Source organism: Rhinolophus hipposideros (assembly GCF_964194185.1).
Source record: "Rhinolophus hipposideros genome assembly, chromosome: 16".
Taxonomy (NCBI): Eukaryota; Metazoa; Chordata; class Mammalia; order Chiroptera; family Rhinolophidae; genus Rhinolophus; species Rhinolophus hipposideros.
This window is the reverse complement of record NC_138062.1, coordinates 21237438-21251859: the sequence shown is the minus strand read 5'-3', so window position 1 is coordinate 21251859 and position 14422 is coordinate 21237438. Positions and strand designations below refer to the sequence as shown.

The 14422-nt window shown below is 37.8% G+C and overlaps 1 long non-coding RNA gene across 1 annotated transcript in view; it reads right to left on the bottom strand.

Annotated features, from left to right (window-relative positions):
• Positions 1-8257, bottom strand: part of LOC308509033 — a 136721-nt gene extending 128464 nt beyond the window's left edge. The window contains exon 1 of the long non-coding RNA XR_013995119.1: positions 8121-8257. This is a non-coding gene — a long non-coding RNA (uncharacterized lncRNA). The remainder of the gene's footprint in view (positions 1-8120) is intronic.
• Positions 8258-14422: the final 6165 nt, after the last annotated feature.

Genomic DNA, 14422 nt, shown 5'->3' with positions numbered 1-14422 from the left:
CCTACCAGTATGGAACGAGAACAAAAACAGACATATAGACCAATGGAATGGAATAGAGAGTCCAGAAATCAACCCTTATGTATATGGTCAACTGATTTTTGACAAAGGTAATTTTTGACCACTCAATGGGAAAGGGCAGTATTTTCAACAAATGGTTTTAAAATTGGAAATCCACGTGGAAAAGAAAGAAATTGGACCCTTAACCTTGCTCCATATACACAAATTAACTCAAAACAAATTAAAGACCTAACTGTGAGACCCAAAATTGTAAATCTTGCAGAAGAAAACACAGGAGAAAAGTTTCGTTACATTAGATATGGCGATGATTTCTTGGATGTGTTACCAAAAGTATAGACAACAAAAGCAAAAATAAACAAATCGGACCTACATCAAAATTAGAACTCCTATGCATCAAAGGACATAATCAACAGAGAGAATAGGCAATGTATGGAATGCGAATGAATATTGCAAATCCTATATCTAAAAATTAGTTGTCAGTATACAAGGCCTGACAATTAAGTCTATGAACTTGTTGCAACAATGTTGCTAACCTTTTTTGATATAAGAGGATTATTCATTATTAATTTGTACCAACTGGATAGTTAGCCATGTTTACTATTTGGAAGTGCTGAAAAGGCTGCATGAAAAAGTTAGACAACCTGAACTCTTCGCCAACAATTTATGGCTCTTGCATCACAACAATGCACCAGCTCACACGGCACTGTCTGTGAGGGAGTCTTTAGCCAGTAAACAAATAACTGTATTGGAACAGACTCCCTACACACCTGATCTGCCCCCCAAATGACTTCTTTCTTTACCCTAAGATAAAGGAAATATTGCAAGGAAGATATTTTGATGACATTCAGGACTTCAAGGGTAATATGATGACATCTCTGATGACCATTCCACAAAGAGTTCTAAAATTCCTTTGAAGGGTGGACTAGGTGCTGGCGTTGGTGCATAGCTTTTCAAGGGGATTACTTCAAAGATGACTGTGGTGATATTCAGCAATGAAGTATATAGCACTTTTTCTAGGATGAATTCACAAACTTAATTGTCTGAACTCGTATATAAAGAACTCTTACAACTCAAAAAAAAAAAAGTTCAAAAATGGGCAAACGACATGGATGGACATCTCTCCAATGATATAAAAATGGTGAATAAAATAAAATGGCTAACAAGCTATGAAAAGATGCTCACACAACTATTAGAGAAATGCAAACCAAACCAACAACAAAAAATGGTATCACTTGCATTCATTAGGATGGCTACAATTTAACAACAACAAAAAAACCCAAATTACAGGTATTAGTGAGAATATAGAGACATTGAAACCTTTATTCACTATTGGTAGAAATGTAAAATGCTGCAGTCTCTATGAAAAACTCCTCAAAAAATTTAAAATAGAATTACTATATGATGAATAAATCCTATTTCTGGGTATATATCTAAAATAATGAAAGCAGAGTCTTGAAGAAATTTGTATACCCACGTTCATAGCAACATTATTCATAACAGCTAAGAAGTGGAAGCAATCCAAATATCTATTGACAAATGAATGGATAAACAAAAAGTTGTTTATATATATATATATATATATATATATATATATATATATATATATATATATATACACACACACACACATATAGTTTGTTCTCCTTGAAAAGGAAGGAAATCCTGTCATATGCTACATTATGAATGATCTTTGAGGCTATTATGCCAGTCACAAAAAAACAAATACTGTATATTTGCACTTATATGCTATATCAAAAGTAGTCAAATTAATAGAAAGAAAAAGTAGAATAATGGTTGCCAGGGGCTGGGGGGGGCAGGGAAAATGGAGAGTTGTTTTTTAATAGGTACTGAGTTTCAGATTTGCAAGATAAAAATTTCCGGAGATTTTTTGCCTAAGAATGTGAATGTACATAATATTACTAAACTGTACACTTAAAAATAGTTGAGATGGTAAATTTTATGTGTTTGTTTTTTATCACAGTTAATTTTGTTTTTGTATTTTTACATACATACAGAGGATTAAGGGAAAATGTCTAAGGAATAAAAGTAACCTAGAGCAGGCATAGTGGTCATTTACATGTGACACTGGGAGAAGAAAGAATCCTTTCTGGACAAAGTGACTCATGAGTCAGTTTGAAGGATAAATAGGATTTTGCCCTGCAGTCAAGAAAAGAAGGAGATTCCAGTAAAAATGGATAGCATGTGCAAAGCAAGCCTGTGTGCATGGAACCATGAATAGTTTAGTTTTAGAGAAGTGGCCATGAAGGAGGACGGAGTGGTGGGCCAAGAGCCTGGAAAGCCCAGGTGCATTGGGAGCTTGGCCACCAGGCCTTCAGGCTGCTGCTGCCAAAGTACTGGAAGGCAAAGCCACGCTTCCCGCCAGCTCCAGCTCTGATGTAGATGTGATCAGCTGGTCACGTGGTGCCCCTGGAGGGCAGGGAGATAGGGCACCGTCGCACGGCATCCCTGTCTGCAGGGTATCTACAGGATCTGACTCAGCCCTGACTCGCTGGTGCTCTCTCTCGCGCATACACAAATACATGTGTGCACACCATTACTCCCTAAGATCTGCCATCCCATGTAGGTAAGACTTCCGATTCGACCAATTTGACTCTTTTTCTACAGTTTGGTGGTAGGTGGGGAGACATCAGCCATGGGCCAGGAGTGCAATAGCCTACTTTACTGTTAGCAGAAGGCATTCCTGTAGTTACACTATTCCTTCTTATCAATGGCCCTTGAGAACACAAAGCAGCACCCAAAGGGGAGCCAGAAGGGCCTTGCCATTAGATGCCTGTCACACACTATGAAACTTGCCTGGATTTAGAGGGAAGCTGTTACTTCTCAGGAAAGGCCCAGCTCCCAGTTTGTATGGACACCTTAGCTTAAGAATCCCTTATGGGTTTCATATCCAAGGACAATAGTCCCTGATTTTTATGTTTGAAAACTTCCCATTGATTCCAGAAAGACCTTTTCCTAGGATATCACTAGCCCTAAATGAGACGCAATTAATGCAGCCTGCACGTTTTGATAGAGGAAAATAATATACTACATTCTTCATGTTCTCTCTCATCCCAACATATCTCTTTGTCTTCAAGTTCTGGAACTTCTAGAATATAATGTGTAATATGTAATAACATATAGTATTCCTTCAGTAGTACTCTGTCATCAGAATAAAGTGCAAAAAACCCTCGGTTTGGCAGAAAAATCCTTTTAGGATCAGGATGCTGCACCCTCTCTAACCTCGTCTCTCACCATTGACCCCTTGGCACTTGGTATGTCATCTTTCCTAAACTACAGACCAGATATTCAGCAATCAGGACATGTTCTCCCTCATCACTCTGCCTTTGCATGTGCTGATCTCTCTGCTTGAATTCCTTTCCTTATAGGATTTTTTATGCTTACCTTGGTCTGGATAGCTCCTGATCTGCCTACACCATCTTTTGGAATTCTGAGATGGGTATCCCTCATCCTTGCTCCCCTGGCCTCTTAGGGTTCCTCTACATGACAAATATAAGTGTGTCACCATTGTCTATATCCCCACTCTCACTAACAGGGACCATCCCTTTTACTGAAGCATTGTGGTTCACGTTGAGTGCAACAACTCAGCCATCTTTCTGATCTGCTATCCACAGAACGGAGGCTTTCATTCTTAGGCTTTCATTCTTAGGCGTATGACCCTGTTTGCAAGATAATTACTATACTTCAAGGATTCACATCCTCATTTCAGTGTCTCAGACTGGGAGGAAGAAGGCAGAAGCTGAAAGAGGGCTACTACTTTTTAATTACAGAATGGGGAAAACCCCTCAGAATTCCTCTCATGTCTCATTGGTCAGAACTTGTCATATAGCATCTCATCCCTCACTGAAAGGGAAGCTGGGAAAGCAAGTATTTGATAATGCAGAAAGTACTGTCCCAATGGGCCCAGTCATGATTCACTTCCTGGAGCTAGTACTTGACCTACCTGGGATTTTGTTACCCAGGAAGAGGCTATAGCTTTTGGACACTCAAGTAATAGTATCTGCCACATCTAGATTTGCAAACTACAAATATTAAACATACTCTTGAATAGTACACCAATAAGAAGTGAAATGTGAAGAGTAATAAAAACTATACAGATGGTGATAAAATAGTTATATTTATTTTGGGGGGCTCAAATAGGTGTTTTATTTCAGAATTATCTCAAATCATCAAGATATTTTTAAACCTCTTTACCCATGTTTATGCATTTATTCTGACTAGGACTATTAATGAAACTGTGTCCTTATACATGGCAAAGATGGGCCTAGCTTCATGGAACCACAGGTATATTAAGCCCAGTTTATAAAATATAGATTGGAAACTGTCTTTATGAGCTGATAAGTTTGATTTGATATATGCGTTTAGAAGTTTGGCATAACCTAAGAGACAGGTTTGGGGGAGAAAAAAAAAAGAGTTGAAACTGCCATAATTATTGTATCAATTAGCCACAGATTAAAAAAAATTGTTTTGGATGTTTTGTGACAGGCTTTTCTCTGCAGATACTCAATCTCAAAGTGAATGACAAGTCATTTACACTACAGTATAAAGGATATGGTCAGATGTGATTCTTGTGCATTTCTTTTATCCTTGTCTCTATTGAAATGAATTCTCCTAACCTTAAAATAGGTCTAGGTTAGTTAACTCAGAAGATTAGTACATTGGATGAATGAAGACAGCATCATGATGTTGGATATCCATCAAATCAATGCATACTGTTCCCTGATAGCTGGGGGAAGCTAACATTGTTCCCAACCACCTCTATACTACCGTAATTTCGTGTCCACTATCCTTAATCCATCCACTATAGATGTATCAAGAGACAAGAACTTTTTTTGGTGCCTGGACTAATCATTTTCACAAGGTCACATGAAAGTTAAAGCAGTAGGTGAGGGGGGCAGCTGGATGGCTCAGTTGGTTAGAGTGCGAACTGTCAACAACAAGGTTGTCAGTTCAATCCCCTCATGGGATGGTGGCTGCGCCCCCCGTAATTAAAGATTGAAAACGGCAAATGGACTTAGAGCTGAGATGCGCCCTCCACAACTAGATTATAGGACAATGACTTGGAGCTGATGGGCCCTGGAGAAACACACTCTTCCCCAACATTCCCCAATTAAAAAAAAAAAAAAAAGAAAAAGCAGTAGGTGAGAATTAGGAGACACAGGTTTCCAGGACTTACTCTTTCTTGGAAAGAATGCAAACACCTGTCTCTTTGAATTTGTTTTCTTTTTCTCTACTAAAATAGAATCAGGCCCCATCCCCATTCAAAAATAAGTGTGCTCCTCTCTATCTGTTTCCACTTAGAAGCCAAGTGGGAACCAGAGAGGGGTGAAGGAAAAGAAGGCAACTTGGGCAGCTTCTGGCCTAAGCCAGAGTTTGGAGATTCTCCACAAGGACCAACCTAGATTCCCAAGGAAATGCACAAAAGTCATGGTCAAAGATGCAGATATTAATAAAATGTTTATGTTTGCTGGCCATAATCTTCTGTGCATACATGTCCCTCAGTGTTCTTTCAAGGAAGTGGTAGGCCAAGCACTAAATTTGGGAGTTCTTAGGCCAGGTAACTAATGTATTTCTTTCTTAACCATTTATTCCCAACACTCTCTCACCCTAAGGCCAGGCATCTTGCAATGTATGCCCTTGATTACAATAGGGAAAATCCCAAAGCACTCTGATTTAAAGAATCATGTATAGATAATACAGTGAAAAGAACACAGGTTAGGAACCTACACATCTGGGGCTGACTATCAGCACAGCTGCTTTCTTGTTCCAGGAACTTAGTGATTTATCTAGTCTCTCTGAGCCTCAGTTTCCTTACTGCATTAGTAACACTTATCTCAGGAACTTATTATGAGGATTAGATATGTAAATAAGGTAATTAATAGTTTATAAAATGTGCCAGTCATCTAGTGCACGTTCAACAAGTGTTTATCTACCACATGAGCATTATTACTAGAAAACTAACTCAAAACTCTGATGATAGGTCAATAATAAGAGGTTCTTATTAAAAAACATCTACTTTTTTAACATAAATAGTAGGGAAAGATACAGATGATGAGCTTGTGTTTCCAGGCTACTGATGTTACCATAATATAAATCAGTTGAACCAGAAAGAGTAGATTAACAAAGTATTTATTATCTTTATTATAGGATTTTCAAAAGCAGCAGGTTTAATTGCTGACCATATTTGAAAGATTCCAGAATAGCACAGGACTGATTAAAGGTCTGTCACCACAGATTGCATGTGTTAATTTTGTTTCCCCAAAAGTATCCACATAGCAACTTGGCAGTACACAAATATTCTAAAAATTCTAACTGATTTTACAGAAAATAATAACTGCACCCCCCCCTCCTAAAATGTTAGGTCGCATTTTCACTTGAAAGACTCATAATGCTTTTCATAAGCTAACAATTTTGTTCATTCCAATCCTGTCGTTGTGAATTTGAAAGAAAGGCACAACAAATAGGTATTAACTGAAGTGGGGACTTTTTCCATTGGTTTTTTAAATCCAAACCTGTTGATGGAAAGGATACAGAATCAGAAGGTCAAGGAAATTACTCTCAATTATACTGAAATCACGGCCCTGTTTTTTGATCCATCTTTTAGGGTTAATTTAAGGCCATGCCCCGTGCCTCACATTTCTTGTAGCCAGTGCAGCGCTTGTCAGGATGCCTGTTTACAGTCAGCACCCAGTGAACGTTTGCCGCATTATACTGAGTTGATCATCCATCTTATTCACTAGACTTAGCTTTGAATAACTTACATATTCCCCTCCCCCCCCAGAATTTAAGACCACCCATGAAGGTAAAAAAGGCAGAAGGATGTTGTGGCAAAAATACAGATATGGGTTCTGATCTCAGCTTTTTGTGACTTTGAATAAGTCACTTGAAATTTCTAGATCAAGTTCCTCCATAATATGAAGTTCCTGGACAAGTGGCACATGTCATACTGTAAGGCCCAGGGATACTAAGACAATCAAAGTAATGTATGTGGAACTGTAGATACTTGCGGGAGAGACAGTATCAAAATGCATTTAAAAAAATTCAGGATTATTGGGTTAAAAGCTAGCATTTCAGGATGCCGACTCCAAAAGAAATAACACATATTTACCTTTACTGGTATGTTTTAAGCTACATTCCTTGAGCGTTACATATTATATAGTCATAAGGATTCAGTTCAGGAGAGCAAATATCAATAAAGGTCTGAAGATGCTTGCATTTTTATCAATTGTTATGGAGAGTCTCCTCTTTTCTTTTTTCTTAATATATTTGGCAGAGAACACAATGTACTTTTTCTTAATGTATTTGGGTTCCATATAAGAACTTCCTACCACTATCCTGTGTTATTTTTCATGTGATGTAATGAAAAAGAAATAAAGGAAGTTTAATCCACTGGTCCTTCAACCTTATCCACTCCACACTTACCTGGTGACAAACCCCGATGCCCTTAATTAGTTCCCAAAGTTACAAAAGAATGTGGAAGATCTTAGATTTTTACAAGGCAGTTACAGAGGCTCACCTTTTGCCAAGACATATGCAGGTGGCTAAAGAGTGAGTTGACTTCATCTACATTTTGTGTCACACTTGTTCTTTCTTATGAATGTTTCTTTAATAGTCATGCAAAGCACTCAGTAGGTAATTCCCTACCAAAATGGCCGTTACATAAGTGACCCATGCAGCAAAATGTGAGTCATTTCAGAGCCACCTCAGAGGAAGATCCCAGCTTTATAAAATCCACTCTCCAGCAGCCAGTCCAAGGGTTTAAAAGGGTGGGCCTTTACATGGTAGGGGGTTTTGTTTTGTTCTGTTTTTTAACACTGCACATAAGTGCACTTCTTTTCTCCCCTTCTATCGTATGGAATAAACGGAATTCTTAACTCACACAGATCTCGCTGTCGACCCAATGAATGGCACGGGTCCGACACAGACACCCACATGCTTCCCTTGGTTACAGACATGTGCTAAAGACCAGAAGTCCACCATGGCTCTGCTGAATATATACTCCTGTTGGATTTCCATGAATTTGGTTTCATTAGATTGCATGTTAGATATGTTTTAAAAATCAGAAACAGTTTCATTCTTCCTACCTCAAGTTTTGGGTGAGTCAGAGAGGTCTCCATGGGGAGCGAAGCAGCCACGTTAATGTCTTGACCCCGGGAGGAGCCTCTCAAACCACCTCCGAGCAGCCGAGCCGAGCCCCAGCTCGCTCCGGAGCGCTGTGGAGCAGAACCAAGTTTTAAATGTCTTCATCTGGTCCCTCCTACTTTCATGGTTGCTCTGGGGGTGGTGAGAATCAGGACGCAGTGAAAGCTGCTGGGACATCTGACTCTTTATTTTCTTGGCTCTAAGTGTCTTAACTCTGCACCCGTCCTCCTGACTGTGCAGAACTTCACTTTTGAGAACAGAAGCAAAAGGAGACATGCAGAGAGGGGCAGGGGCCTTCCATGCTGTTTAATGAGAGGAGACCAGAGGCCCCACACTCCCTCAATGCTACTGGGTGCTCTGCCAATGAAGGCTACTTTTCCCAGTCTCCAACCTGAACTTCCCCATCCACAATATCATGATGGGGGCAAGTACTCCTATGAAGAAACTGATTTTAAGTATCCTTACATTTTAGAAAGTACCTCCTAGTTCTGTCTTAGGAGTGTGTTTGTATTTCTTGCCTAGATGTGGTGTTTGGGGGGAAAGGGTGTGTGGAGAAAGAGAACTGTCTCATATACCTGAAAATCAGTTATATGATTAGACCTGCTCTTTGCTGTTCCAAGAGCAACACCAAAGTAACATAGTGGAAGTCATGAGACAGGTTGAGTTCCATATAAGAACTTCCTACCACTATTATGAATTACAATGGACTGCTAGGAGTAATATCCAGCTTGTGGAGGTATTCAGGCATGCTCTGGACACTCACTTGCTGTGGAAATTAGGCAGAGGATTCCGTTGTCAGAAGGGACGTGTGTTGGGAAACAAGAACATTAAGGTCTTCTCGTCTTACATCCCAATCTCTGCTCATAGAGAAGAAAATGTCTGTCCAAGCTTTAGCCCCTCCCACCACTCTGTGGTGGGAGGAGTACATTCCAATCTGATTGGACAAAAGCCAGCACCTGTTGGTATCACATTTTAACAGAGGGTGTTATTGTATCTTGAGAAGAAATGGGCATGTCCCGCTTCCTTCTTTCACTTCCTTTATCTACTCAAAGCAATTCTTTCCTACTTGCTCTTTAAATTTTTGCTTCACATATTAGACGTCCAGGGCCTTGCTCCACTTCCTCTCTTGACACAAAAGGACATCAGGCCTAGCAGTGGGGTAAGCAGCCTAGGTCAGCTGGAAACAAGCTACCAGTGAAAAGAGGCCTCTCCTTGCTGCCTTCCCCCTTTTCCCTGACACAGATAGGTACAGCAGATTGGCCTTTGTCACATTGCAGGAATGAGATTCTCAGGGTTTGAGACTTCCTTAAGAAGAAGCTAGAGAATGAATCTAGGCTTCCAGAATTAAACTGTATTCTCAAATCTAACAAAGCCCAACAATGTGTTTCTGTTTGTCCCTTCATTAACCAAGTTGCTTCTTCCTTTCCCACTCAGCTATTATTTTTGTATGTACAATCAACATGAAAAACAGTAACCCAACCAAACTCAGAGGTACAGTGGTACACATGCAGAGTAGTCTGATCAGAATACAGATTTTTCCGTAACCATTACAAAAACATAAGCAAAATTTTATAAGTGTATGCACATTATCCTCTGGAAAGAATCCAGGTTTTTCATTGCAAATGGTAAGATAGAATATATGAGAATTTGAGAATCATCATATAATTTATAATAGCTTTAAGCCTAAGGCCCAAAGATTTAGTCAAACGTGGTATTTTCAATGTAGCCTAACACTTTCTCTGTTCAATCATTATCCATTATGTTTAAAAAATACAACTAAAATTTCTACAGATTTACAGTGCTTTTGTAGATTTGATTATATCTGTTGGCATTTTCTACCTGTTTAATCAATGATAATTTTTTGGAACCTACTGTAGAAAGTGTAAATTCCAAATAATACCCAAGAACAAGTCATCAGCACACCAGTTATATACAGATGCCTGCAGTTGCCATTTGTTACAAATAAACAATAAAGAGATATTCTTTGTATCTTTTAACAGAAAGTTCTTCCTTATTTGAAGAAAATTATTCCTATAAAAATATATCCTTCAAGTACTTTTCTTGGGGTGTTTCTGATACCAGTACAATGAGGAAGCAATGGAAGTGTTCACAGAAAAGCCAGTTTTCAAGACCAATAAGAATGAAGATTAACTCAAATAAACTTTGGAATGTCAGCCAAACCCCTGAAACTTGTCAACAGTTCACCCACTAAGTTGGTTATGCTTTCGCAGTAGTACCTTATCCTGAAATGACCTGATGGATAAGTCAGTGTCAGATGACATATGACATCAAGTGTTCAGTGACAATTCTGCTGGCATAAAATTCCATTTGACTCCACATGCTCGGTGAGAACTGAGTACCTTTTCAATCTCCAGCAAAACATACAAGACTGAAATTTAATTCCTTAGGGAAGAAACTCTCAATGGCATTAATAGATTTGGTTTAGGATTAGAAAATAGTAACTCCCTAACTGAGGTATGTTTTTTCCATAAAGGGCATTACTGACATTAATTTAACTTATATGTGACAATTATTTTACATTTTATTTTGCTACTTAAGATACACAAAGGGGTCTGTATTTCATTCAAAACTGAAATAGAAAGTGTTTAACTAGTTGGCTTTTCCCTTTTCCCAAGAAACATTAACTCAGTATTTTAACCTAGCTTGACTTTTCAAATATGGTGTTTTATAGCACCTTGATTTATAGCTGAGGATATGTAAAGGTTATGTCAGCATTTACATTATAAGGGCATGTTTTCATGGGTTTATAACTAAGTCATAAAAAATAATTCTAACAGAAACACGAAATGCCAAGTTTCCTCCCTAAAACACAAGGTTGTTCCTAGATGTACTGCACACCCACGCACACACGCACACACCTGAATTGAACAACTACTGTTTTATAAAATACTTTCATTCAATATGTACCTTGATGAAAATGAATTGAAAGAAAGTCAAGGCTATGAAATGAAATCAAACATGGCTGTCATCTACTGATAGCCAGTTACATCCTAAGATATATTTTAGTAGATTTAAAGGCTAATTTAATGACAAAAGAATTGATTGTAGAATTTTCAAATACTAGTTAAAGATTAAAGGCCAAAAAGGTAAAGTAATACGTCCACACACAAAAAAATTTGCTTTTTGTTAAGTAGAAATGTTTGCAACTTTCTTCAGCACTGTATAGTAAATATTCTCTGAATTTCTTTGCAGATGTGATCCAATGTCCTTGAACACATTTATTACAATTTATCATCTACACAGCAACAGACAGGGCTATGCTCATAAACCAGAACTGGCGCTAGATCTGGTAAGTCATTAAACAAACATATTTGTATGTCATATGAGGCTTGTGTGCCCACTCCCTGACTATTAAAGGGAAATAGATTTCTGATACTCAAATTACTCTCTAAGACATGTGAAACTGTGGCCTCAGATCACACTTTACCTATTTTTTTTATTATTATTTGACTGTTTTCAATGCTAAAACATACCTAAATAAATTTTCCATGATTTTTTATTACTATATTTTTTATGTACATGGTTACAAAATCTGTTAGCAAGTAACAAACATGTATTTTCACTGATATGTAAAAAATATCAAGAATTAGGGGGAGAAGCAGAATCTTATGCAAAAAATAAGGCAGTTGGTGTGTCTGAAAAAATCACTTAATTACCACTTCATCATAGAACTTATATACCCTAATAGGAATCAAAAAGAAAAAAGTCATTTAATAGAAACTATCAGATGTAGTGCATAAATCTGTTTTGGTTGGTGACAAAAGATATGATTCAGAGGTTAAGCGCATAGACTAAGGTGCTAGTTTGTCTGGTTCATATCTTTAGCCCTAGCACCTACTAGTTGCATGACCTTGGACTAGTTATTTTGTGCCTCAACTTCCTCATGTGGGATGTGGATAAACAGCATTTGCATTGTAGAGAATTTTTACAGTTTAAATGAGTTAATAAACTGAAAAGCCTTTCAATACCTGGTACATCATAAGTGCCATGTATTATTATTATCATTATTATTATTATTATTATTATTATTATCATTACTTGACCAAACTCAGGAGAAAAATTCTATAGAAAAGTAGTAACATCACTTACTATGTCAATATCATATATTATTCTCCAATCCTGTTTCTTTACATTTGAGAAATTTTAACAAAGAGAAAACCTATATACTTTAGAGAAAGTGGATAAGAACAAAGGCAATATTGGCTTACTTGTTATGACCCTAATAAAATAAGATTGCTTGAAGTAATATACCAAATTGTGCAATGTTTAACACTAACCCATGGTTGCCTCTACTGGGGAAAAAATATCATATCCCATTTGTCACTGGATGAGTTTTGCAGGTGAAAAAAAGGAGGGAATAATTTGTTTCAACTTATGCTGTTGCCTAAAGGAGCGGATAAAATTAAGATCTTAGGTATTCCTGAAAGAGACTGGGGGGATGACTGGAGAGATGAGAAAGGCTGAGGGTATTCTACTCTCAGAAGATGCTCCCCAGGTATAGAATATTACCCTAATTACATTAGGGATAGGAAACCATTAGCCTCTCTTCTCACAGCATGGAAAAGGGAGGAATCTGAGACTGCACAATTCAGTGAATTCAGTATGATTTTGGTGCCACTCAACCTAGAAGCAGGTAGGGAGATTATATGTTACCTCTCTTTTTATCATAATGGTATGGTCTGGTATTTACATTTGATTTGCTCAAAAGTGTGTACCAGAAGTCAGGAAGAAGACAAGATGGAGTAATTTGATTAAAAGTGTTCTCTACCGAATTTAAAAACAAAAAACAACAACAAAAGAAAACGTTGCTTTTCATAAATTTCATGGTTGCTTGAAGATGTATTTGAATTAACTATCCCCTTCAGAATGCCAGCAATGGTGATCCCTGGACACAGAAAGACAAATCTTACCCTGCTGTCCTCTCATATTTTACTGTTAATCCCAAATCAAGATGAGAATAGGTTTCTGGGTGCTGTCAATAACCACTACCAAGGAAGTTTTGGTACGCCCACTTCAAACAGAACTCCTTCTGGGGAGGTGACTAGTGGGAGATGTTTATCCAACAGAATTACTACCACAATATGGGTCAGTCCACCTTTAAGCTGCGTTCTACCTGCAAAATTGAGTGTGTAAAACCACTTGAATATGTGTATACCTTTCCCCCAAAGTTCTAATGAAAGCAATGGCAAAAAGAAGGAACTCTGTTATTTTCTGTGCAGTTTCTAAGCCTGCCATGTTAAAAAATAAATCTGTGGTTGTTCTTCCCCCTTCCAACCCCTTATTCAATTTCACTGCGTATTTTAGGGACAAAAATGTTCAGTCCTTTTCCCCTCTCTGCTGTGTTATTAGAAAACAAAAGAAATAGAGCTTTAAAGTAAGTACAAGGGACAGTTTTAAAAAAACAGAAACCTGTTTGAGACTAGGATACAGCAATGACGTAAGTTCTGCTCATAAAGGAGAGTCAGAATGCCTTACGACTTCTTAGACTCCAGAGGTACCCACTGCTTGTGAATCAGTCCTCTCCCACTTGTTTCTCTAGCTGAAGTGATGGCTGTAACAGCAAGTGTTTCTCTTTCATTCCAGTACTAAATGATACCAGTTGGTCAATATATCAGTGAAGCTTCTCCTGGGGAGAAAGTCTCTCCTATTACAAGTTCATTTGACCCCATAATGGTAATATTAGTAGAAGGCAGATGCACTAGAAACTTGGCTCCACTCCAGATGGTCTAAGGCCTAGCATCAGTATCTCCTTTATGACTTGTAGGTATGGAGGAGAATCTCAGGTACTGCCCCAGACCTGAATCAGGCCTGCTTTTTAACAAAACCTGGAAGGATTTATTTACATATTAAAGTTTAGGGAGCACTGGTTAAAATACTCAGAAGTACTATTAGAAATCTTAACAAAACAGTTTCCCAATACTGGTTTTGGCAACAAACCAAGATCATTTTGAAACAATTTAACTTAAAAAAATTCTGATGACTGTCTCTCTCTCTCTCTCTTTTTTTTTTTTTTTTTGGCAATATGAAGTTGTCTGTAATACATGTTAATTAGTTTAAAGATGTTTTAATGATTTTGATAGCCATGATATACAACTTCCACTGAATATGTAAACTGAATTTTAAGCATTTGCTTGTACATAAATTATAATTAGTTTTGAGCATTTTTTAATAGAAAAACTGTAATCTGCAGATAATTCTTCATTTGGCATCCTTCTACAAAGGC